Source organism: Odocoileus virginianus, chromosome 5 (genome assembly GCF_023699985.2).
Source record: "Odocoileus virginianus isolate 20LAN1187 ecotype Illinois chromosome 5, Ovbor_1.2, whole genome shotgun sequence".
NCBI classification, from domain to species: Eukaryota; Metazoa; Chordata; class Mammalia; order Artiodactyla; family Cervidae; genus Odocoileus; species Odocoileus virginianus.
In genome coordinates this window covers 8,724,129-8,751,542 of record NC_069678.1, presented here as the reverse complement: position 1 = coordinate 8,751,542, position 27,414 = coordinate 8,724,129, and the positions used below count along the sequence as shown (strand labels likewise).

The 27,414-nt window shown below is 42.3% G+C and overlaps 1 long non-coding RNA gene across 1 annotated transcript in view; it reads right to left on the bottom strand.

Annotated features, from left to right (window-relative positions):
- LOC139035128 (uncharacterized) overlaps nt 1–27,414 on the bottom strand; it is a 238,080-nt gene that overhangs the window by 139,647 nt on the left and 71,019 nt on the right. The gene's annotated exons all lie outside the window — the stretch shown is intronic.

Genomic DNA, 27,414 nt, shown 5'->3' with positions numbered 1-27,414 from the left:
CTGGCAACAACCACCCTTTCTTCCCAGTCTTCCTTCCATCTACTCCTAGGACTATAGAGACAGTGGGCTTTTGACAGCTCTGTCTCACAGCTCGCTTTCAAGGACACTAAGCATGTTAAAAATGTGAAGCTGAAGGAACAAGCCAGCACTGCCATCTATTTGCACTTAATTAGTACAATTTAGACAGTGAAAGTACTTAATCATTTGGTCAGTCTTACAAAACTGTTACTGGCTTCCCAGGTGGTGCTAGTGGTAAAGAACCCAACTGCCAATGCAGAAAACATGAGATGAGAGTTGGATCCCTGGTTCAGGAAGATTCCCTGGAAGAAGACATGGCAATCCACTCCAGTGTTCTTGCCTGGAGAATCCCATATACAGAGGAGCCTGGCAGGCTACAGTCCATAGGGTCACTAGAGTCAGACACAACTGAAGCAACTTAGCATGCACTCACAAAACTGCTACAACACACCAGACCTTCATCCAGGGGAAAAGAAGCTAACAGGAAGAATGCCAAATGACTGGTTTTTCTTCTTTCTATCAAATATGCTCATACCTCCGTTTCTAGCCATTGTGCAGTTTTAGTTCTGACACTGCTTTGTCTATGTCCAAGGTACATGACAGCATATGAGTGAGACTACACCAAATAGCTAAGGGAAAAGCTCAGTAGCTGTTAACACAGGGTTTCTGCCACAGCCAGTAAGGGCAAAATGGGTTCCCTGTTTTGCAACAGACTGTTCTAGGCTTGACCAAACCCTGGCGTTCTTGCCCTTATCAGGCTTTTACTTTGGTAAATACAAAAGATTGGCAAAAGGTGGCTAAACAGGAAGAAGGAAGTAGGTAAGAGCACAATTGTTGCAACCTTCACTCTATTACTAGCTTGCTGTGTAACCCATGCAGTTGTTCCTCACTGCCCATTTCCCCTCTACACTGGATGGAAAATAACATTTTGAATGAAGATTAGGAATAGATGCTGGTCAGTGTTAAAATATCCTTGAACTATCAGTGCAAACATAACAAGGCAGTGAGTTTTTGCTGTTAACCCCATGCTTCTAAATGTCTAAGAAGCATAATAAGAAGATAGTCATGTAGAGAAATACATTATTGGAGAAATAAAAAATAACAGAAAATAAAGGTAACTTTTTTCCTCTAATTGGAAAGTGGATGGAAACAAAGGGAAGTCATGGAAAACTTACTCCTTATTAAGCAACTTCCTGTCTCCTGTGTTGCCCACCCTATTACCTTCTCAGGACCCTGACATTCCCTCTACCCTAGGGAGCTGTAAAGTCAAATTGGTGTTCCACTAATAACCAGCCATCATGGAGCCCTAGCAAAACATAGTTTTCAGTGCCAACTATAATTTAGGAACAAGGTAATCTCTTTCAAATTTATATCACTGAAAATAAACCATGGATTTTTCTTCTCAGAAAAGGTTCAAATTTCTTCTGATAATATTCTTGGTCTTGCACTACTATGGTCAACACAGAATTGCAGGATTGGCTCATTCTTCTGAAGTGTAGATTTAAAATTAAGTGGACGGCAGACAAAGGTGCCACAAGATAAAAGAAATAAAAATACCAAAAAATTAATATCCTTTTTGAATATGGTTACAAACATTCTCAACAAGACAGAAGTAAACTGAATTTCGACAGCACATTTAAAAGATTATATACACCATGACCATGGGGGTTTATCCCAGAAACACAACAATAGTTCCACATAAGAAAATCAGTCAATGTAGTACACCACATTAATAGAACAAAGGCATAAAACTACATGATCATTTCAATAGATGCAGAAAAGTCATTTGACAAAATTCAATATCTTTTCATAACAAATATTCCAAAAAACAGGAAAAGAAAATAACTTCATTAACATAGTAAAGGGCACCTATGAAAAATCCACAGCTAGTATCATACTCAATAGCGAAAGACTGAAATCTTTCCCCTTAAACTCAGAAACAAACAAACAAAAAAGGATTCATACTTTTACTACTGCTATTCTACATAAGACCGAAGTCCTAGACAGTAACTGAACAAGAAAAATAAAAGGCATCCAAATTGGAAAGGAAGAAGTAAAGCTATGTTTAGATGACATGGGTTTATACATAGACAACGCCAAAGAATCTACCAAAAAAACAAGCTATAGCTAATAAATGAATTCAGCAAAGTTACAGCATACAAGACTTCATATAAATTTTAAACTTCTGTGCATCAAAGGACATTATCAAGAAAGTGGAAAGGCAATCTATAGAATGGGAGAAAATATTTACAAATTATGTATTTGATAAGGGTTTAGTACCCAGAATATATAAAGAACTCTTAAAACTCAACCCCAAAGGTCCATAATTTAAAAATGAGCAAAGCGGAACAAGACAAAGGTGCCCACTCTCACCACTCCTATTCAACATAGTTTTGGAAGTGTTGGCCACAGCATTCAGGGCAGAAAAAGAAGTAAAAGGAATCCAGATAGGAAAAGAGGAAGTGAAACTCTCACTGTTTGCATATGACATGATCCTCTACATAGAAAACCCTAAAGACTCTACCAGAAAATTACTAGAGCTAATCAACGAATATAGTAAAGTTGCAGGATATAAAATTAACACACAGAAATCTCTTGCATTCCTATACACTAACAATGAGAAAACAGAAAGAGAAATTAAGGAAACAATACCATTCACCATTGCAACAAACAGAATAAAATACTTAGGAGTATATCTACCTAAAGAAACAAAAGACTTATACATAGAAAACTATAAATCACTGATGAAAGAAATCAAAGAGGACACAAACAGATGGAGAAATATACCGTGTTCATGGATTGGAAGAATCAATATTGTCAAAATGGCTATACTACCCAAAGCAATCTATAGATTCAATGCAATCCCTATCAAGCTACCAACGGTATTTTTCACAGAACTAGAACAAATAATTTCACAATTTGTATGGAAATACAAAAAACCTCGAATAGCCAAAGTAATCTTGAGAAAGAAGAATGGAACTGGAGGAATCAACCTGCCTGACTTCAGGCTCTACTACAAAGCCACAGTCATCAAGACAGTATGGTACTGGCACAAAGACAGAAATACAGATCAATGGAACAGAATAGAAAGCCCAGAGATAAATCCACGAACCTATGGTCACTTTATCTTCGACAAAGGAGGCAAGGATATTCAATGGAAAAAAAGACAACCTCTTCAGCAAGCGGCGCTGGGTGAACTGGTCAACCACTTGTAAGAGAATGAAACTACAACACTTTCTAACACCATACACAGAAATAAACTCAAAACGGATTAAAGATCTAAATGTAAGACCAGAAACTATAAAACTCCTAGAGGAGAACATAGGCAAAACGCTCTCCGACATAAATCACAGCAGGATCCTCTATGACCCACCTCCCAGAATATTAGAAACAAAAGCAAAAATAAACAAATGGGACCTAATGAAACTTAAAAGCTTTTGCACAACAAAGGAAACTATAAGCAAGGTGAAAAGACAGCCCTCAGATTGGGAGAAAATAATAGCAAATGAAGCAACAAAGGATTAATCTCAAAAATATACAAGCAACTCCTCCAGCTCAACTCCAGAAAAATAAATGACCCAATCAAAAAATGGGCCAAAGAACTAAACAGACATTTCTCCAAGGAAGACATACGGATGGCTAAAAAACACATGAAAAGATGCTCAACATCACTCATTATCAGAGAAATGCAAATCAAAACCACAATGAGGTACCATTACACGCCAGTCAGGATGGCTGCTATCCAAAAGTCTACAAGCAATAAATGCTGGAGAGGGTGTGGAGAAAAGGGAACCCTCTTACACTGTTGGTGGGAATGCAAACTAGTACAGCCACTATGGAAAACAGTGTGGAGATTTCTTAAAAAACTGGAAATAGAACTGCCATATGACCCAGCAATCCCACTTCTGGGCATACACACCGAGGAAACCAGATCTGAAAGAGACACATGCTCCCCAATGTTCATCACAGCACTGTTTATCATAGCCAGGACATGGAAGCAACCTAGATGCCCGTCAGCAAACGAATGGATAAGGAAGCTGTGGTACATATACACCATGGAATATTACTCAGCCATTATAAAGAATTCATTTGAATCAGTTCTAATGAGATGGATGAAACTGGAGCCCATTATACAGAGTGAAGTAAGCCAGGAAGATAAAGACCAACACATATATATGGAATTTAGAAAGATGGTAACGATAACCCTATATGCAAAACAGAAAAAGAGACACAGATGTATAGAACAGACTTTTGGACTCTGTGGGAGAAGGCGAGGGTGGGATGTTTCAAGAGAACAGCATCGAAACATGTATATTATCTAGAGTGAAACAGATCACCAGCCCAGGTTGGATGCATGAGACAAGTGCTCAGACCTGGTGCACTGGGAAGACCCAGAGGGATCGGGTGGAGAGGGAGGTGGGAGGGGGGATCGGGATGGGGAATACATGTATATCCATGGCTGATTCATGTCAATGTATGACAAAAACCACTACAATATTGTGAAGTAATTAGCCTCCAACTAATAAAAATAAATGAATAAATAAATAATTTTTAAAAAATAAATAAAAATGAGCAAAGCACTTGAATAAACATTTCTCCAAAGAAGGAATACAAATTGACAACAAACACAAGAAAGATGTTCAACATCATTGGCCATTAGTGAGTTTCATATCAAAACCGCACTTCAAACTCACTAAGATGACTATAATTTTTTAATGGGAAATGTGTCAACCAGAATGTGAAGAAATGGGAGCCCTCCTACATTGTTGGTCAGAATATAAAACGGTGCTACTATTATGGAAAAGTTTGGTGGTTCCTCAAAATGTTAAGCACAGAATGACCCAACAATTCTACTCTTAGGTGTATGTTCAAGAAAAATAGAAACATGTCCACACAAACTTATACACAAAAGTTTATAGCTGCATTATTCATAATAGACAAAAGGTGAAAAAAAAACCAAAAACAAAAAACCCAAATGGAAAATAACAAATGTTGGCAAGATGTGGAGAAATTCTAACCCTCATATGATGCTAGTGGGAAAATAAAATAATGCAGCCACTATGGAAAACAGTTTGGCAGTTCATCAAAAAGCTAAACATAAAAATTACCATATGACACAGCATTTCCAAAGGAATTGAAAAGAGACACACTACAGCCATCAGAAAAGAAAAAGAAATAAAAGGAATCCTGATTGGAAAAGAAGTAAAACTCTCGCTTTTTGCAGAAGACATGATTCCTTACACAGAAACCTCTAAAGATGCCACCAAAAAATTACTAGTGCTAATCAGTGAATTAAAGTCACAGGACATAAAATTAATACACAGAAATTCCTTGTATTTTTATACACTAACAATGAAAAATCAGAAAGAGAAATTAAGGAAACAATCCCATTCGCCATTGCTACAAAAAGATTAAAATATTTAGAATAAACTTGCCTAAGGAGACAAAAGTTCAGTTCAATTCAGTCGCTCAGTTGTGTCTGACTCTTTGCAACCCCATGGACTGCAGCATGCCAGGCTTCCCTGTCCTTCACCAACTTCTGGAGTTTACCCAAACTCATGTCCATTGAGTCGGTGATGCCATCCAACCATCTCATCCTCTGTCGTCCCCTTCTCCTCCCACCTTCAATCTTTCCCAGCATCAGGGTCTTTTCCAGTAAGTCAGCTCTTCACATCAGGTGGCCAAAGCATTGGACCTTCAGCTTCAGCATCAGTCCTTCCAAAGAATATTCAGGACTGATTTCCTTTAGGATTGACTGGTTGGATCTCCTTGCAGTCCAAGGGACTCTCAAGAGTCTTCTCAAACACCACAGTTCAAAAGCATCAATTCTTTGGTGCTCAGCTTTCTTTATTCAACTTTCACATCCATATATGACCACTGGAAAAAACATAGCTTTGACTAGACAGACCTTTGTTGGCAAAGTAATGGCTCTGCTTTTTAATATGCTATCTAGGTTTATCATAGCTTTTCTTCCCAGGAGTAAGTGTCTTTTAATTTCATGGCTGCAGTCACCATCTGCAGTGGTTTTGGAGCCCAAGAAAATAAAGTCTGTCACTGTTTCCATTGTTTCCCCGTCTATTTGCCATGAAGTGAGACCAGATGACATGATCTTAGTTTTTTGAATGTTGAGTTTTAAGCCAACTTTTTCACTCTCTTCATTTACTTCTTAATTAATGAACACTAATGGTTCTGGAACTGCTTAGTCAATTGGTTGTCTTCATTTTGTGCAAAATGTAGCAGTAAAAAAAAAAGTGATATATATACACAATGGAATATTACTCAGCTATAAAAACGAATGCATTTGAATCGGTTCTAGTGAGGTGGATGAACCTAAAGTCTATTATACAAAGTGACATAAGTCAGAAGGAGAAAAGTAAATATCATATATTAATGCATATATATATATATATATGGAATCTAGAAAGACTGTACTGATAAATGCATCTACAGGGCAGCGATGGAGATGCAGACATAGAGAACAGAATTTTGGACACAGTGGGAGAGAGAGAAGGTGGGATGATTTGAGAGAGTATCATTGAAACATATACATTACCATATGTAAAGTAGCCAGTGGGAAATTGCAGAATGACACAGGGAATCCAAAGCCTGTGCCAACCTAGAGGGCTGGGATGGGGAGGGAGGTGGGATGGAGGCTCAAGAGGGAGGGGGCATACATATACCTATGGCTGATTCATGTTGATGTATGGCAGAAATCATCACAATATTGTAAAGTAATTATCCTCCAACTTAGAACAAAAAACTGCAAAAAAAAAAAATTTAATTTTAAAAAAGAGAGACTCTAACAGGACTTATTGTTCATTGCAATATTTTTAAATTTTATTAATATTATTATTATTTTCAACTGCATCAGGTCTGAGCTGCAGTGTGCAGGCTTCTCTCTAGCTGTGGCCCATGGGCTCACTACTTGTGGCACACGGGCTTGGTTGCCCCGCAGCATGTGGGATCTTAGTTCCCTAACCAGGGATCCAACCCGAATCCCCCACACTGGAAGGCAGATTCTTAACCACTGGGCCTCCAGGGAAGTCCCCCACCAAAGTATTTTTCAAATTGCCAAAAGGAAGAAAACCAAGTGCCCATCAGCAGATAAATGGGTAAACAAAATCCATAAAATAGAATATTATTCAGGTATAAAAAGAAGGAAATTCTGGCACATGCTACAACATGAATGAACCTTGAAAACATGCTAAGAAAATATGCCAGACACAAGAGGGCAAATATTATATGATTCTACTTGTATGAATTATCTAGAGTAGGCAAATTCAGAGAGACAGAAAATAGACTAGGGGTTAAAAGGGGGCTGGAGAGAGTGACAAACAGGGAGCTTTGTTTAATGGGTACAGAATTTCTATTTGGGATGATCAAAACATTTTGGAAATAGTGGTGATAGTTACACAATATTGTGGATGTAATTAATGCCATGAGTTGTACATTTGAAAGTGATTTAAAAGGCTAGTTTATGTTATATATATATATATATATATATATACCACAACTTTTTAAATTTAATATAACATATAGAAAGTATTCTATTATACTATACACTTTAGTGTGTGAAATGTATGTTAAATGTTATATCAATAAAGCTGTTAAAAAAAAAAAAAGGTAATGCTAACAATGCAAGCACATGTTCCCCCCCCACTATCCCAAAGCATAGCATTCCTATGAAACCTTTCATAAGCTGAAATAAGGTGAAGGGAAGAAACAGCTTCCTAAGGACACATCTTGCTGGTAAGTTGAGACAAAGCACAGATGCTCACAGACACGATTCAAAGCTGTGGCAGCTTGATGCTAAGATGCTGAAATTCCCTGGGAATGAGTTGATGGTGCCACTCGGGGTGTCTTTGGGTACCTGCTGCCTCTAAAAGACTCACTGCAAAACAAATGTTGAATGCTATTTTTGCTTTTCAACTTTTTTCATAAAAGCAAAACTCCTCTTCAGATTTCTTTCAGTTAGTGAAAAAAGGTACTAATATAGGTCTTTTATAAAATCAAAGTTGAGTAAAGCAAATTTTTGAAAAGCAAACAAAAGAAAACAGCAGAGTCATCACTCATATTACCAGGAGTCCTTTGTCAGTCACATTACAAGAGTGAAACAACGACTGATGTATTGGGTTTCGTTCATCTCACTTAAAATATTATTACAATAAGGTGTTTCTAGTAAAAGCAAAAATACGATTTGTATTGATACCAAATAAATTATTTTAATTGTTTAAAACTTAAGTGGGCTGGGAAATGTATCAATTTTGTGTTTTTGCTGTGTTTATTTTGCAAAGCTTCTTCAACTTGTTACTCAGAGGAAATAAAAATTGCCCAAGCAAGAGACTTTGAAGTTTTCATTTTCTTCTACTCCTTCTCAGCCAGTTTCTTCCTAGGCTACAATCATTCTCAATAGCAGAACATTTTCAAACTCATTCAACTTATCTTTGACCCTCAAAAACCTTCAGTACAATGATCTGAATCTTACTAAATTGCCTAGTAATCTGACAAAATTATAAGAAACCAGAAAGTTTTCCCACTTATGTTTTAATCTCAAAATCTTAATAAAACTACCTAACCTTTTTCCCTGAAGGAAAAGTATTATGAAATAGATACAAACTGGTCTTTTTTTTTTTCTGTAACACCTTTACGCAACACTATTTAGTCAATTCTGTTATGTAAACAGGGAGGAGGTCAGCAAATTTTATCCAAAAGAATCAGAGGGTAAATATTTTAGGCTCCTTGGTCATACAATCTGTTACAGCTGCTTGACTGTGACATTGTAGCTCCAAAGCAGTTACAGATAATAAAAGTAGCCTCCCTTATCCATAGGGGATACTTTCAAAGACCCCCAGTAGATGCCTGAAACATCAGATCGTGCTGAACCCTATATATACTACATTTCTTCCTCTACATATATACATGTGATAAAATTGGGGCTTCCCTGGTAGATCAGCTGATAAAGAATCCACCTGCAACACAGGAGACCCCAGTTTGACTCCTGGGTCAGGAAGATTGCCCACATAGACTACCCACTCCAGTATTCTTGCCTGGAGAATTTCATGGACAGAGGAGCCTGGCAGGCTACAGTCCACCGGGTCACAAAGAGTTAGACATGACTGAGCGACCTTCACTCACTTCATTATGATAAAGTTTAACTTATAAATTAAGCACAGTAAGAGAACAATAATAACTAACAATAAAATAGAACAACTATAACAGTATACTGCAAGAGTTATGTGAATGTGATAGCTCTCTCTCACAATAGCTTATTGTACAAACTTAATGCCTTTTCCATCTTAACTAAGCACGTCCCTTGCACTCTGGCCATAACTTTCACAGTCTGAGGTGCAACACTAAAATAGCACAAATTTCTTTTTCCTTCCTCACAACTTCATGACAGAAGATGAAGTTCTTCATGGATAGAAAATTCATCCTTACCATCCTTCTTAGCAACCTCAGCGTATGATTTTTTTCTTTCCTTTTTAAGTTGAGAACTTTCACCTTTTCACTTAAAGGAGGCACTATCTCTTTGGGAATTCTCTTGGACATATTTGAATTGCCAGAATCACTACTCTTGTGGTGCTCAGTCATATCCAACTCCTTGCAACTGCATGGACTATATATAGCCCACCAGCCTCCTCTGTCCATGGGATTTTTCAGGCAAGAATACTGCAGTGGGTTGCCACTTCCTCCTCCATGGTGTGCTCTGGGGATATTTTTAAATAAAATAAGAGTTACTGGAACACAAGAACTATGATGCCATGGCAGTGGATCGATAGGTGGAGTGAAATTGAAGATTTAGTCTCACTCAGACACTCCAAAGAGGAAGCTAATGGCAGAAACTCAGCTCTGCTGAAGTGAAGAGATAAGATGACCACTCTGGAGGTCAACAAAACTTCCCTGTCTGTACATTCCCAAGAAGGCTCCTTAAGGGTCAAGAGGACACCACCCTCTTATAAGTGTGGACATGCACCCACAGACCTCTGTATGGGATTCATCTTAGTAAACAGTTGCACATGCATCTTGGGGAGGGTCTTAGGACCAGTCAGATGTGAAAAAAAGAAACAAGATAACCGGCCAAATGTAAACAAAGGCCCCAGAAGGACTGTCCTACATAAGTGATTAAAATCACCTCTTTACTGCACTCCTTCTCCTCATTAGAATGCCCACAACCTTTCTCTCTGCCTTGCTTCTTTCTTAAATAAACTGTTTCTCTGCTCTCCTACATGTTATGCTGTATCTCTAAAAAATAAACTTTGTACCTGCTTTTACAGTGTTGGCCTCCTTGAAACACTCTTGCTTTCCAATGAGGGAAAGAGCCAGGGCCACTTTGCTTCTGGCCTCTAGTACCTGGTGGCCTGGTGGCTAGGATTCCTGGTTTTCATCCTGGTAGTTGTTATTTAGTCACTCAATTGTGCTCAACTCTTTGTGACTCCATGGATTGCAGCACACCAGGCCTCCCTGTCCTTCACCATCTCCCAGAGTTTGCTCAAACTCATGTCTATTGAGTCAGTGATGCCATCCAACCATCTCATCCTCTGTCGTCCCCTTCTCCCCCAGCCTGCAATCTTTTCCAGCATCAGGGTCTTTTCCAATGAGTCGGCTCTTCGCATCAGGTGGCCAAAGTATTAGAGCTTCAGCATCAGTCCTTTCAATGAATATTCAGGGTTGATTTCCTTTAGGATGGACTGCTTTGATCTCCTTGCTGTCCAAGGGACTCTCAAGAGTCTTCTCCAGCTCCACAGTTATAAAGCATCAGTTCTGCTGCACTCAGTCTTCTTTATGGTCCAACCCTCACATCCATACACAACTACTGGAAAAACCATAGTTTTGACTGTATGGATCCAGGTTACCCATGTGTAATTCCTGGGCAGGGAAATAGACCTCTTTGCAGGACCACTCACTGCTGCCTCTCCAAGATCATTTGGTACTGAAACTGAGGTGTTCAAGGTAAACTGCAGGTCTCCCCAAGCTGTTGCCTGGATACTCTTAACTTTCTCTCTCCCATGCGTCTGTGATTTTTTTTCCCACTTTACCTGCACAGCTAGGTTTCTAATAGCTTTACCCAATGCTTTAATACCCTCTGCGGGAAAGACTGTGTACTGTTGCTACTGCCAAACCCATTGTGGTCAATATCAATTAATTGGCCTTGACTCCCATGGTGTTTTCCATTGCAGCCAACTCCAATTACTCCAGAGTTCCCCCTTTTACTCCAGGACTTGGCAGCCTGTACACAGTAACAGACTACTTACTGGGCTGGCCTCTTCCAAGCAGACTGCCTTCCAGGCATTATATGTTGTTTATAAGAAAACTTAAAGGAAAATTTTGCAACCACTCTGCTCTGTCTGAATATCCTCTCCAGATATGAAAGGAAGATACCTTGTGCAAGGTACCAAAAACCTGAGATAATCGGGTTAGAAATCAGCAGGGGTACAGGGGGTACCTCAAGTCCTGTCACGCAATAAGGTCAAAGGGAATTCAGGAGACACTCTGAGTCCATTTCATGTGCCTCCTAAATGTATTTAGGACACTGGATTACATTTCTAGAACCTCTCTTTGCTCTCAGTTGCAGGTTGAGACGCAGGAGACATGAGTTCAATTTCTGGGTCGAGAAGATCCCCTGGAGGAGGAAATGGCAACCCACTCCAGTATTCTTGCCTGGAGAATCCCATAGACAGAGGAGCCTGGCAGGCTACAGCCCATGGGATTACAAAGCGTCAGACACGACTGAGCAACTGTGTACAAACATACGCAGATTACTCAACATGGGAGGATCTTTTTCTAAACCAGAAGAAATATCTCTGGAGTGTGTCCTTAAGAACTGGAAACTTTTTACTGTTATAGTGCCTGGCTATACAATTACATAAATTACAATTACATAAATTGGGGATGGAAAAATGGCCTGAAAATTGGTCTCCTACAATTAGATCTTTATCACCACAGGATGGGGAAATGAACTGAAGTTCCCTTGTGTTCAAGATTTTATGCCCCTTATCATAATCCTGCTCTATGTGGCTCTCACATACTCAAAAATCTGAGGAATCAGAAAATCTCTCCTAACATTCTAAATGATCCCCTTTTAACTTCTCCCAACTCTGAAAGGGGAACCAATCTTCCCCTAGTCCTAAAAGTTCCTATACTCCTCCAGATTCTTCTGATCAAACTAAGACCCGCAGCTCCCCAGAGGAACAATCCCTGCAGGCACAACATTTTATCAGCCAGTCTGCCCCTGTTACCAGGGTCAGTTTGAGCACTATTTAGTCTATATTTTAGCTATGAAACTATGACTACAGAAAGGAAAGATGATTTTTTTTTTTTTTGACAGGATGACCACAATATTGTTTAGATTCCAGAGAAAACTGGTTGAAATAAAACTCTGTCTTGAAATTGCAAAACTGGTCCTCTTTACATGTCCGATCAGAAAAGGCTAGCTTTTGACATGGTTCTTGTTTTGTTCTGTGTTAGCCACACAGCACGCGGGACCATTGTTTCCTGACCAGGGATTGAACCTGCACCCTCTGCACTGAAGTGCAAAGTCTTAACCACTGGGCCACCTGGGAAGTCCCAGAAAAAGCTAGCTTTTGACATACTTTTCAGAATTCTGACACTGAAAACAAAAATATGCCTAGGAAAAAGCTTGAAGTTAACTCTTACATGTCCCTGAGATACAAACATAGCCCATTTTGCCTGAGACTTCAGCCTTTGGTTGCTTAGGGAAACCTCAAGTCAAGGAGGTGGGCGGGGGGGTAGGGGAGAGAGGAAAAGAGACATTTTAAATTTCACCTAGAAAACCATGATATCTCTCTCTGTCTGTATTTATGTATGTCTCAGTATGTGTTTTTGCCCTCGAATAATATTGCTGAGGTTAATTTGTAAATAAGCTCTATTCAATTGGCTTAAAAGAAAAGTAAGCACTCACAAATCAAGCAATTCTAAATACAATAGAGAAATTGAAGATGCTTGGACTTGTTATACACATGCCTTGTATTGCACCGAGAAAAGAAATTGTGCCTTGGGAAAATGCATATTTTTTGAGGTTATAGAATATGTTCTTGAGTTTGCGAATCAAAAATTGCCAATATGACAAACAGTTCATAATTGCTTTTATACTGGTTTTCACTAGAAATTAAGGTTTTTTAAGGGCTAAAAATTATAATTTGTAATCAAAACCACTGAAGTGACAAGGGAAGCATTTTAGAGTGTAAAGCAGGTAAGATATATGTTTTTGGTGAGAGAAGATATAAAGACTGGAGATGTCTTGTTGAAGGTGTTAGGTAGTTAGAATAGGGAAAAGGAGTCCAAAATGGCGGTGGCTAAAAGACAGGAAAGGAGCAGAGGAAGGTCCGAGGACCAGAGCGGGGACTTCAGGGAGGACAGCGCTCCGGCCAATTCGCATAGGACAGGCCCAGGGGGAAGAAAAAAACATACAATTACACCCCGCGCGCGCAATCAGGCGCTCTTCTCTACCCTGGATCCACGCGCCCTCACTCCTCGAAGATGGATTTTCCTGCTATTATCTAAATAAAATAGAGCTGTAACACTGACTTACTTAAGAGCTGTAACACGGTCTGTCCAAGACCTGAGAGCTGTGACCCGCCAAGGCGACTTTAATGTGCGTCACTCCAAATTTTTGTTGTGAGGAGACAAAGAACCGAGGAGCATACACTCGCCTGACAAGGGAAAGGAGAATAATTTTGTTCTAGAGCCGACTGTATGTGGAGGGGGAAAAAATAGGACAAGTTAATATAGATCCAGAGAGTGATAAAAGGTTTGTACTAAAGGAGCATTGGGAAAAGAATTTTGTGTGTGGTCAGGACTTTCTAAGATTAATTAGGACTAGATTGAATTTAATTAGGTAAATAAAATTTGTGATTAATAGTAAGCTAGTACCAGACTTAAATTTGGCTTTCTCTCTGTTGAGAGAACAAAGTTTTCTTGGTATGCTGCTTTTGATAGCAGGCTGCATGAATTTCTTTGCCTTTAAGTAATTTATGCTTGCTTTAAAATTTTTTGTTATTTTGGTTATCAGCTAAATAAAAAAAGAGTGTCTCCTGATATGTACAGGAATCTCGAAATATTTTGAAAACCTCTAAAAAAGGTTCTCTCTAAAACAGAGAAATCCACCGAGACAAATCTGATGGCAGGCCTTTGACATGGCTTTCTTGCCCTTGGGAATTTAGTTTGAGACTCCTGAGGAATTAATTATACCAGAATCAGCATAGAAGAGCCTATGCAGTCAATAGACCAAACTTATTTTAAAAATGAAAAGCAAAGGAGAAAAGGAAAGATATTCCCATTTGAATGCAGAGTTCCAAAGAATAGCAAGGAGAGATAAGAAAAACTTCCTCAGCGATCAATGCAAAGAAATAGAGGAAAACAACAGAATGGGAAACACTAGAGATCTCTTCAAGAAAACTAGAGATACCAAGGGAACATTTCATGCAAAGATGGGTTTGGTAAAGGACAGAAATGGTATGGACCTAACAGAAGCAGAAGATATTAAGAAGAGGTGGCAAAAATACACAGAAGAACTGTACAAAAAAGATCTTCAAGACCCAGATAATCACAATGGTGTGATCACTCACCTAGAGCCAGACATCTTGGAATGTGAAGTCAAATGGGCCTTAGAAAGCATCACTATGAACAAAGCTAGTGGAGGTGATGGAATTCCAGTTGAGCTATTTCAAATCCTGAAACATGATGCTGTGAAAGTGCTGCACTCAATATGCCAGCAAATTTGGGAAGCTCAGCAGTGGCCACAGGACTGGAAAGGGTCAGTTTTCATTCCAGTCCCAAAGAAGAGCAATGCCAAAGAATACTCAGACTACCGCACAATTGCACTCATCTCACACACTAGTAAAGTAATGTTCAATATTCTCTAAGCCAGGCTTCAGTAATACATGAACCATGAACTTCCAGATGTTCAAGCTGGTTTTAGAAAAGGCAGAGGAAGCAGAGATCAAATTGCCAACATCTGCTGGATCATCAAAAAAGCAAGAAAGCTCCAGAAAAACATCTATTTTTGCTTTATTGACTATGCCAAAGCCTTTGACTGTGTGGATCACAATAAACTATGGAAAATTCTGAAAGAGATGGGCATACCAGACCACCTGACTTGCCTCTTGAGAAACCTGTATGCAGGTCAGGAAGCAACAGTTAGAACTTGACATGGAACAACAGACTGGTTCCAAATAGGAAAAGGAGTACGTCAAGGCTGTATATTGTCACCATGCTTATTTAACTTATATGCAGATTACATCATGAGAAACGCTGGGCTGGAAGAAGCACAAGCTGGAATTAAGATTGCCGGGAGAAATATCAATAACCTCAGATATGCAGATGACACCACCCTTATGGCAGTAAGCAAAGAGGAACTGAAAAGCCTCTTGATGAAAGTGAAAGAGGAGAGTGAAAAAGTTGGCTTAAAGCTCAGCATTCAGAAAACTAAGATCATGGCATCCCATCCCATCACTTCATGGGAAATAGATGGGGAAACAGTGGAAACAGTGGCTGACTTTATTTTTCTGGGCTCCAAAATCACTGCAGATGGTGATTGCAGCCATGAAATTAAGAGACGCTTACTCCTTGGAAGGAAAGTTATGACCAACCTAGACAGCATATTAAAAAGCAGAGACATTACTTTGCCAACAAAAGTCCATCTAGTCAAGGCTATGGTTTTTCTAGTGGTCATGTATGGATGTGAGAGTTGGACTATAAAGAAAGCTGAGTGCCAAAGAACTGATGCTTTTGAACTGTGGTGTTGGAGAAGACTCTTGAGAGTCCCTTGGACTGCAAGGAGATCCAACCAGTCCATCCTAAACGAGATCGGTCCTGGGTGTTCATTGGAAGAACTGATAAAGGAAAGTGAAGTTGCTCAGTCGTGTCCGACTCTTTGCGACCCCATGGACTGCAGCCTCCCAGGCTCCTACATCCATGGGATTTTCCAGGCAAGAGTACTGGAGTGGGTTGCCATTTCCTTCTCCAGGGGATCTTCCCAACTCAGGGATTGAACCCAGGTCTCCTGCATTGCAGGCAGATGCTTTACCCTCTAAGCCACCAGAGAAGCCCTGAAGGACTGATGCTGAAGCTGAAACTCCAATACTTTGGCCACCTCATGTGAAGAGTTGACTCATTGGAAAAGACCCTGATGCTGGGAGGGATTGGGGGCAGGAGGAGAAGGGGACGACAGAGGATGAGATGGCTGGATGGCATAACCAACTCGATGGACATGAGTCTGGGTAAACTCCGGGAGTAGGAGATGGACAGGGAAGCCTGGCATGCTGAGATTCATGGTGTGCAAAGAGTCGGACATGACTGAGCGACTGAACTGAACTGAGCTGATTTTAAAAACAAATTAGCCTTGGCTGTGTTTGGTTAAAAAAAAAAAAGTGGGATAATTTTAGGAAAGAAAATGTGTTTCACTGAATATTAAATTCTAGTTTTATTAATTAAAGTCTGTGTTAGTAAGACTCAGTTCTCAATAATTCCTTGCCATTATGTTATACTGTTACAAGATTTAATTAAATTGTTAAAGGAACATTCTAAGTTTGTTTCTAAAGTCTCACTTTTGGGGTAAGATCAGATACTCCATGATCTACAACCAGGAGATTAACACTGGAGTATGATCATTTAAATTTAAAGGAACATTCAAAACTATACCAAGGATAACTAATCTAGTAACATTAGAAAATTGGCATAAATGCCTTGTGAACAATGCCAGTGTATACAATTTCCCTTAAAGATAAGGACTAGTATGAAACAGACTAAGCCAGACAAACTGGGGATATACTATGCTTCACCTAATGAAAGATCTTAAAGTCATACTTATGTTATGACCTTACTAATAGTGTTAGCTATACTGTTTCCTTTGTTTTTGCCTGTTTTACAAAATTATTGTTTCTTACATTACCAAATATGTGACTGAGGCTCTAATAAAATGATAGTCTATAGTCCCATACAAAATCAATGATTGTAATAGTATAACTATAGATATAGGAAGAAGCAACAAGAGGGCATATTTTCCTGGACCTTAAGAGACTGGCAAGACAGGTGGTCCAGAGATTTCTGGGTACTGCTAACAAGTCCTAGTCCAATAATAGCATATCGAGTGGCCCCTTGGCAAAATCTTCATCAGACCTGGGAATGAACATTCCTAGCACCATGGGACAAAATGAACATAAAATGCATCACCCAAACCATGGTCAAATTTATGGCCATGACAGAACCCTGCTGATTGAAAACTAACACTTGCCATCTGCTTCTGCAAAGATTAAATCAGGTATGGCTGCAGCTGCTAACCTTCAACATCCCCTGAAAGGAGTTCAGAGTAGAGATCAGGAATGAGACACTCTGTACTCTGAAAAAAACTGACAGAACAAGCCTTCAGATAGTTAGATATTTTTAGGTAAGGATTTTTATGAGCCCAAATTCTTGCATCTTCTCATACCCAGAGAAAGACTAAAATTATTAACAGTGACAGCTGCTTTGGTTTATGTGTTAATACCACATCAAAGGTTAAAACCTACTTGGATGAAACTAAACAAGTGGCTACAAGTCTCCTCAAAGTGCCAGGTCTAGATTGGGATTCAGGCTTCTGGACTATTGTTAAGATACAGCCACAGATGTCAGTTGTTTTTTGTCTGCCCATCGTCCCTCCCTCCCTTGTCTTCTGGTGAAGGAACTCTGCTGACTTGGCAGACATCCCTTCTGGATTACATGTGATTCCACAGGGGAGGGGACCAATCACACCTCTGGCACTGGGGCAGGCACTTGACCAGCCTCAATCACCTGTGTGAACATTGTATAGACATGTTTATGAGTGTGCACGCATGTATGAGTGTGAGTGTGCATGTGAATGGGAGGGCATGCCTAGTGTGTTTGAGTGTATGCACATGCCTCTGTGTGTATGTGTTCGCATGTCCCAGCAGGCACTAAAGAGCCAGGTAACTCTGGTACTGTAGTTCCCAGAGATGGGGTGGGGAGTGAGGCACAGGGATTCATGGTGTCTAGGAGCCAGGCCAACCTGGCCTAGCGGAGGGCGCTGTGAAGGGTGCAAGTCTTTCTCCTCACCGCGGAACTCTACACCAAAACTGTTACAACACTGTTCTTTGCTAACGGGGCCACCAGGCACAGTGGTCATGCCGGTGTCCACTGCCCGGCATGTGGATGTACCCAGCAGGTACCGCTGCGGACAAGAGAGGAGGCCACATCTCAAGCTCCCAAGGAAGGGCCAGGAACTACGGCAGCAGGAAGGAAGGGACCTCCCAATGGACGCTTTCTCCATCTTCATAGGGCAGAACCTAGGGCAGAACTGCTTGGACCACCTGACTTCAAAGATGGAATCCATGGTCAGGCCAGTTTAATATGAAACTTAATCTTTTTACAGCACTCAAAGAATGGGATGCCAGTGTTTCCCCTCAGCCCCCAGAAGTATGAAGATAGAACTAGATCAGCCACGAGGAAAGGAAGAACCAGTTTGTTGTGGTTTTTTTTTTTAGATGCTAACCATTCTGGCAGAGAACTCCTAGAAAAGAGGGAAGAATTCAGACAAAGAAGATGAAGAATTCAGAAGCCCTGCCAACTAGGTCTGAGGACTAATTAGGAAGAGGGGAGGTGGAGAAGGTGGCTGTGGTGGAGAGGGTGGATATGGGATAGTGGGTGGCAGGGGAAACTGCCCAGCAAATGTGAGGCCTCCTTGTTTGGGAAGCACCAAGGTTGGGGGCGGAGGTGGGAGAGTCTTGGCAGAGGCTTCCCTGTGAGAGGCAGTGTTCGAAACCTCCTCTGAGAGCTACTCAGGAGCCAAGGCACCCCCTGCCCCCAAGGCCTGTCCGTGCTCCTCCCGGGGATTGAAAAGGACTTGCCCTCATGGGCACCCTCACCCTTCCACGGCTGAGCAGCTGGAGCGGTACCCACCAGGGCCAGAGGACGTGATCCCATAACTGTCTGATGATTCCGTGTGGACACACCCCAACCTAAGTGTGCCCATGGCCCGGAGGACAGGGGTCCTGGGCACCCAGCAGCTGCCGGTGAAGCCACATCACCTATACTCTCAGGGCCCGTGAACTTGGCCCCTGAGCCCGTTCAACAGTTAGTGAAACCCTGCTTCAGAGTTTTCAGGGGAGAAAGTGCTCAAGTATCCTAGGAATGGGTGTCAGACATTTAACGTACTTTTTTTTTTTCCATTTATTTTTATTAGTTGGAGGCCAATACCTTTACAATATTGTAGTGGGTTTTTCCACACATTGGCATGAATCAGCCATGGATTTACATGTGTTCCCCATCCCAATCCCCCCTCCCACCTCCCTCCCCATCCCATCCCTCTGGGTCTTCCCAGTGCACCAGCCCTGAGTACTTGTCTCATGCATCCAACCTGGGCTGGTGATCTGTTTCACCCTTGATAGTACACGTGTTTCAATGCTATTCTCTCAGAACATCCCACCCTTGCCTTCTCCCACAGAGTCCAAAAGTCTGTTCTGTACATCTGTGTCTCTTTTTCTGTTTTGCATATAGGGTTATCGTTACCATCTTTCTAAATTCCATATATATGTGTTAGTATACTGTGTTGGTCTTTATCTTTCTGGCTTACTTCATTCTGTGTAATGGGCTCCAGTTTCATCCATGTCATTAGAACTGATTCAAACGAGTTCTTTTTAATGGCTGAGTAATATTCCATGGTGTATATGTACCACAGCTTCCTTATCCATTCGTCTGTTGATGGGCATATATGTTGCTTCCATGTCCTGGCTATTATAAACAGTGCTGCGATGAATATTGGGGTGCACGTGTCTCTTTCAGATCTGGTTTTCTCAGTGTGTATGCCCAGGAGTGGGATTGCCGGGTCATTTTAAAAGGAATATGACCTTACTTTGTGCACAAAGCTGGGAAAGCAGATGTGACTGTCCATTGGTTTTGAAAGAACCACCTCTCAAGAAACTGTCTGGGTTTGGGAAAGAGGGGATTCCAGGTGCTAGCCTGGCCAAGCCTCTGAGCCCACCCTAAGCATGAACACACGCGTGCACACACACACCTTGTGCACACACAAGGATTTGTCACTTTCTGAGCTTAGCGGTCCTGCCTCTCTTTGCCTCTTTGCGTTTCACAGACCCAGCTGAGCAGCAAGGGGGAGCGCTCACATTTCTGGGAGGAGCTTAGGTTCCCCTCCACTGTCCTAGTTCCCTGACCCTATACTCTTCCAGGACCGCCTCCTTCAGCCCAGGCACCACACCAGGCAGCAGCACTTGCAGCCAGGGCCTGCCGATCAGCTCACCTGGACACCGGGTCCCCTGCCACAGCCCTGCCTTACCTGTGTTATTCTTCTACCAGGTGGACATCCCACCAGCCCACCACTCCAGTTCCCAATGGACAGAGGACTTAGCAACCACTGCTTTTACCTCCACTCAGGGCCCCAGGCTTGGGAAAAACAAGCCTTTCTCCTGTCTCAGCCAGTCTGAAGCTGACCTTACCTGTAACACTTTCCACCCAGAGCAAAAACCAAGAACCTTAGAAACTGGATAAAGCAAAATCCTGAAGCAGCGTAGAGCCAACTGACTCATCAGTTTCAACGTGTGACAGTTATTTTCCTTTCCTAAGGGCCCACCGTGGGCACCCAGAGTATAAAATGAATCTCAGGAAGGTCCCTCGGAGAGGAAGCCAGGAAAAGATGGCTGATCTAGGAATACTCAGAGAGAAGAAAGCTGGAGCAGACAAACAAGAAACTTCTGGAAGAGCGAAGTAAGAAAGGCTCAGGAATGAGCTTAGAATCAGATGGCATGATCAGCAGCCTGCAGGCCAAGATCCAATCAGGGATGTCAAGTTTGGCTCATGCAAATTTTTTTAAGATTTATTTATTTTTAATTGAAGGATAATTGCTTTACGATATTGTGTTGGTTTCTGCCATACATCAATATGAATCAGCCATAGGTGTACATATGTCCCTCCGTCTTGAACCTCCCCTCCACCTACCACCCCATCCCACCCCTATAGATTGTCACAGTGGCTCCTGAAAAATGTTTATACTTTAGTTGCAACATTCTAAGGTTTACTATAATAAAAGTCTGGATTTGCAGAATTCCCTGGTGGCACAGTGGGCAAGAATTCGCCTGCCAATGCAGGGGATATGGGTTCGATCCCTGGTCTGGGAAGATTCCTCATGCTACAGAGCAACTAAGCCCATGTGCCGCAACTACAGAGCCCACGTTCTAGAGCCCGAGAGCCACACAGCTGAGACTGTGCCAGAACTACTGAACCCGTGTGCTGCAACATCTGAACCCGTGCTCTGCAACAAGAGGAGCCACCGCAATGAGAAATCTGTGCACCACAATGAAGAGTAGCCCCCACGGGCCACAGCTAGAGAAAGCCTGAGCAAAGCAACGAAGACCCAGGGCAGCCAAAAATAAATTAATTTTCTAAAAACTACTTTAAAGGTCTGGCTTTTTGCTGGCTTTTGGGAAAATGTGAAAAGCTGGCAACTGGGCCTGGGTTCTGTTATGCAACTCTCAAATGGAACATGGCCAGGGCAGCCCCCTCGAGGGTCCCTTGAGTTTGCCCATCACTTTTTGCTGTGCACAATGGTTCCTGCCCAGCCTGCCCCTGATGCTTAACTCATGAGAAGATCAAGAAACCAACATCTCTGAGGGCAGGGCCAGTCTGGGAAGGAGTCTGGAGATTAACGATGAACTGACAGGGAGATGTGCAGCCCTCCAGGAGGTGCCCTGTGTGAGCCGACAGGGCCAAGTCTTCAGGAGGGATTTGAGTTCACAGTGGACGAAATAGAAATGGCATCTAGAAAGGCTATTAGGCAAGTTCTTTCCTCATCTAGAAAGGCCAACAGGGGGTTATCTCAGACAGAACCCTTCTGAAGTGCTGGGAATCCCCATTCTGGCAGGGAGCCAGCCAGCAGGGCTGGCTCTCAGGAGAGGTCCACAGCCGGTCCTGAATGATCTGAGAAGGCTTCCAGTGCCCCTCAAGATGAGGAAGACTTTGTAAGATTTCTAGAAATGTTATGATTTTCCTCTTAAATATCTTGAAACAACACAGAAATCTTTAACAAACAAACAAATAAAAAAACATGTCCTATGAACTTGCTTGCCAGGCAGCATGGAAGGAGAGCAGGCTGGGGAAACGAAGTACTGTTGCTTCTTGGTCTTTTGAGGGAAGGGAACTGGAAAAGAGGCAAGTGGTTGCAGGTTTACATTTGGGAGGACCCAGGGCCAAGAAAAGATCTGATCAACCTACCTCAGACTTGGTTACCTGTGTTGCTTCACCCCAAGCCAAAGAAATTTCTGGTTCAGTGGTGAGCTGGAGCCAGTGCTTGCCAGCTTCGGAGAACCGATTGAACACACCTTTTCCCAACTTCATAGTCAGGGTCAGTGGCCTCATATTGGTAGCTTGAGATCAGCCACCATAGGAATATTTCTTACACATGACATATCCCCAGAAGCATAGCCTGGGCCTGACCTGACATGGGGTGCACAGGAGAACCAACTGTGGTGTGCCTGTCAGTGGTAAGGGATTAACACCTCCTAGCAGGGAGTGTGTGAAAGTGTTAGTTGCTCAGTCATGTCTGACTCTTAGCAACCCCATGTAGCACTCCAGTGTAGCCCACCAGGCTCCTCTGTCCATGGAATTCTCCAGGGAAGAATATTGGAGTAGGTAGCCATGCCCTTCTCCAGGGGATCTTTCCAACCCAGGGATTGAACCTGGGTCTCCTGCATTGCAGACAGATTCTTTACCATCTGAGCCACCAAGGGAAGCCCCCTAGCAGGGAGTTCAGTTCAGTCACTCAGTCATGTCTGACTCTTTGAGACCCCATGGACTGCAGCACACCAGGCTTCCCTGTTCATCACCAACTCCCAAAGCCTGCTCAAATTCATGTCCATTGAGTCAGCGATGCCATCCAACCATCTCATCCTCTGTTGTCCCCCTCTCCTCCCACCTTCAATCTTTCCCAGCATCAGGGTCTTTTCCAGTGAGTCAGCTCTTCACATCAGGTGGCCAAAGTATTGGAGCTTCAGCTTCAGCATCAGTCCTTCCAATGAATATTCAGGACTGATTTCCTTTAGGATGGACTGGTTGGATCTCCTTGCAGTCCAAGGGACTCTCAAGAGTCTTCTCCAACACCACAGTTCAAAAGCATCAATTCCTTGGCCCTCAGCTTTCTTTATGGTTCAACTCTCACATCCATAGATGATTACTGGAAAAACCATAGCCTTGAATAGACAGACCTTTGTTGGCAAAGTAATGTCTCTGCTTTTTAATATGCTAGCTAGGTTGGTCATAACTTTCCTTCCAAGGAGTAAGCGTCTCTTAATTTCATGGCTGCAATCACCATCTGCAGTGATTTTGGAGCCCAAGAAAATAAAGTCTGTCACTGTTTCCATTGTTTCCCCATCTATTTTCCATGAAGTGATGGGACCAGATGCCACGATCTTTGTTTTTTGAATGCTAAGTTTTAAGCCAACTTTTTCACTCTCCTCTTTCACTTTCATCAAGAGGCTCTTCAGTTCCTCTTTGCTTACTTCCATAAGGGTGGTGTCATCTGCATATCTGAGGTTATTGATATTGTGAGATGAATGCAATTGTGTGGTAGTTTGAACATTCTTTGGCATTGCCTTTCTTTGGGATTGGAATGAAAACTGATCTTTTCCAGGCCTATGGCCACTGCTGAGTTTTCCAAATGGCAGGGGAACTCTAATTGGTAGTATTTGCCAGTTTCATTTATACAACAGAAGCTAGCAAATGCTAATAAGAGTTCTCCTCCCTGCTATGCTGTTCTTAATCACTCAGTCATGTCCGACTCTTTGTAACCCCATTGACTATAGCCTGCTAGGCTCCTCTGTCCATGGGATTCTCCAGGCAAGAATACTGGAGTGGGTAGCCATTCCCTTCTCCAGGGGATCTTCACAACCCAGGGATCGAGCCCAGGTCTCCCGCACTGCAGGCAGATTCTTTACCAGTGAGCCACTAGGGAAGCCCAAGAATACTGGAGTGGGGAGCCTTTCCCTTCTCCAGAGGAACTTCGAAACCCAGGGATCATGCCGCGGTCTCCTGTATTGCAGGCAGATTCTTTACCAGCTGAGCTACCCAGCAAGCCCCTCTCCTCCCTGCTAAGAGGTGTTAATCCCTTACCACTTTCTAGCACACCACAGCTGGTTCTTCTGTGCACACCCTGCCAGGTCAGGCCTCCTCTATGCTTCTGGGAACATGTCACATCTCAGCCAGAAAAACCTCCAAATTCAACACTCCCCTACAAGATCCCAAACAGGAAATGCAGGAAGCAGACAGCAAACTAAATAAGAATCTGACAGGAGTTTTGAATTATGCTGAACCTTCACTGACTTCCCTCTGTTTTCTAATTGCTTATCCTGAGAATCCAGGTCTGGAGAAAAGCTTTTTCTCTGTGCTGAGTGTTCTTTGTTCTCTCTGAGCTGAGTTCTCAGAGAAGGAGAAGGGCTGTGGCCAGACCCCACATTCAAGGCACTAGCCAAGCAGCTTTCCACCTCGCTGGATAGCTGAATTCCCAGCCCAAGTGTAGGAAGTGCTTTGTGTCGCAGAAAGAATCCACAAGATGTATGAAATAGAGGTAAAAGAGTTCAAAGGGAGGAAAAGAGTGCTTTCTCCACAATCTTAATTTTTATCTTCCTAGATGGCCTTGGACAACAACATCCTCTATCCTATACGAGCTGTCAGAATTCAACACCTTATGTACAATTTTGCCATCACCATAGATATTCTCCTCAGATACCTTTCTAGTTATGCTCCATCTGTCATACCCTTGACCTCATTATATCTTCTCTTAAATATCACAGCCATTGCCAGATCTTCATTTTTTTTTTAAATTTTCTCTCTCCTCCCTCTCAGCTGGGAAGTGAAGGTAAGCATCTCAACCACTGTCCTTCAATTTCCCTGTATTCCCCTGGACCATGTTGGCTAGTTGAACCTTGGAAATGATCAATTCACAAAAAATAAAAGTTATACAAGAAGGAAAGTGTAACTATAGCATATGGCAAGGCTGAGAACAAAATTTATATAATCATAGGGATGTCACGTTTTGAAAGTTAATTTAATCAAAACCTGCAAAACAACTAAAGCAGGAGGGTGCTTATAGGGAAAATTTCCTGTGTTTTCCCCTTGCTCTCTCTCTCTCTCTCTCTCTCTCTCTCTCACACACACACACACACACACACACACTCCCCTTCCTCTCACACACACACTCTAATGTCTTGTGTGTGGGGTTTTCCTCCTCACCAAGCAGTTCTCTATGATACCAGATGGATGCTCCATAATTCCATTCTGACACTAACCAAAGTTAAAGCTAGCACACACCCCACAGTCCCACAAGACTGTGCCCCACCTCAAATGGCAGTCACCACGTTACTCATAACTTCTGTCTGACTTGGCTACAAATCAGATCTTCCCATGACTGCTCCTCTCCTTAGATTTGATCAGTGGCTAGAACAGTTCACCAAATTCAGAAACAGTTTTACATACATTGGCTTATGATTTATTAAAGGGTATTGTGAAAGACATAGATGAACAGTCAGATGAAGAGATACGTAGAGCAAGACTTGGAAGGATCCTGCAAAGAGTTGGACACGGCTGAACAACTGAACTGAACTGAGCATAGGAGTTGGAGTGTGCCAACCTGGAAGCTCTCCAAACCCTACACTTCTGGGGTTTTTATGGAGGCCTCTCAACTGGTAAAGAATCCACCTGCAATGCAGGAGACCTGGGTTCTATCACTGGGTTGGGAAGATCCCGTGGAGAAGGGAACAGCTACCCACTCCAGTATTCTGGCCTGGAGAATTCCATGGGCTGTATAGTCAATGGGGCCACAAAGAGTCAGACGTGACTGAGCAACTTTCACTATCATCATGTAAGGATGATGAATCATTAACTAGCCTCCAACCTCTTCCTCTTCCTGAAAGATGGGAGGTGAGACTGAAAATTCCAAGCTTCTAACCAAGGCTTGGTCTTTCCAGTAAACAGCCCCCATCCTAAGGCTCTCTGGAGCCCACTCAGAGTCATTTCATTAAAACAAAAGATGCCTATTTGCACATCATTGTCTATACCTAGCTACAATGGAGGCAAGGAAAAGAAACCTTTCCATTGGGCCCATGATTATCCAAAATAAAACCAGGATGTTGACAGAAAAGCAGAAAGGGAAAAGGGATTGGAGAGGTAAGCAATCAGCATTCTCTGGCACATTGATCATTTCCCAAGGTTATGTGTGGCTTTCTGAGTCTGTGTTCTTAACCCTTAAATAAATATGACCCAAAGGTAAAAAATAAATAAATAAATAAAACAAAAGATGCTCCTATCGCCCAGGAAATTTCAAGGGATTTAGGAGCTCTGTGTCAGGAACCAGACAGTGAACCTAAAGCAATGAAACAAGGATTTCCTTTCCCAGATTCAGCTACTGATTCTTCTTGGGATGACAGCCCCTGCCTTCTTCTCCCAGGGCAACCTTCCTGGGATCAGCTCCCAGCCTCCAACACTGGCACCCCATGAATCCTTCTCTTCCCTGCTCCCTTTTCCTCTGCCTCCTCTTCAGTCTGTCTATGTTTTTTTTAAAACTATTTATTTGGTTCCTCCAGGTCTTAGTTGCAGCATGTGGGATCTAGTTCCCTGACCAGGGATTGAACCCAGTCCCCCTGCATTGGAAGCACAGAGTCCTAGCCATGGGACACCAGGGAAGTCCCCCACCTACCCTTTCTAAGATTCCTCTTTTCTCTCCTGTCTCCTCCTCAAGTCTCATCTTCCAAATCAAGTAATGCACATAGAGGCTGGCAGCTTTGACAGACCTTTGTTGGCAAAGTAGTGTTTCTACTTTTCAATATACCGTCTAGGTTGGTCATTTTTCTAGTAGTCATGAGAGTTGGACTATAAAGAAAGCTGAGCCCTGAAGAATTGATGCTTTTGAACTGTGGTTTTGGAGAAGACTCTTGAGAGTACCTTGGACTGCAGGGAGATCAAACCAGTCAATCCTGAAGGAAATCAACCTGAATATTCATTGGAAGGACTGATGTTGAAGCTGAAAAGCCAGTATTTTGACCACCTGATGCAAAGAACTAACTCATAAAAAGACCCAGATGCTGGGAAAGATTGAAGGCAGGAGAAAGGGACGACAGAGGATAAAATGGTTGGACGGAATCCTCGACTCGATGAACATCGGTTTGAGTAAGCTCTGGGAATTGGTGATGGACAGGGAAGCCTGGCATGCTGCAGTCCATGGGGGTCTCAAAGAGTCGGACACGACTGAGTGACTGAACTGAACATAGAGGCTGGCAGACGGAATGAAGGAATGTTCAGGATCGCGGAGGCCTGGGGCAAGCCAGAGGGCACAGGGCATCCACTCCAGCCTGTGGCTACACAGGGATGAAGATGTCCTGTTGCCAG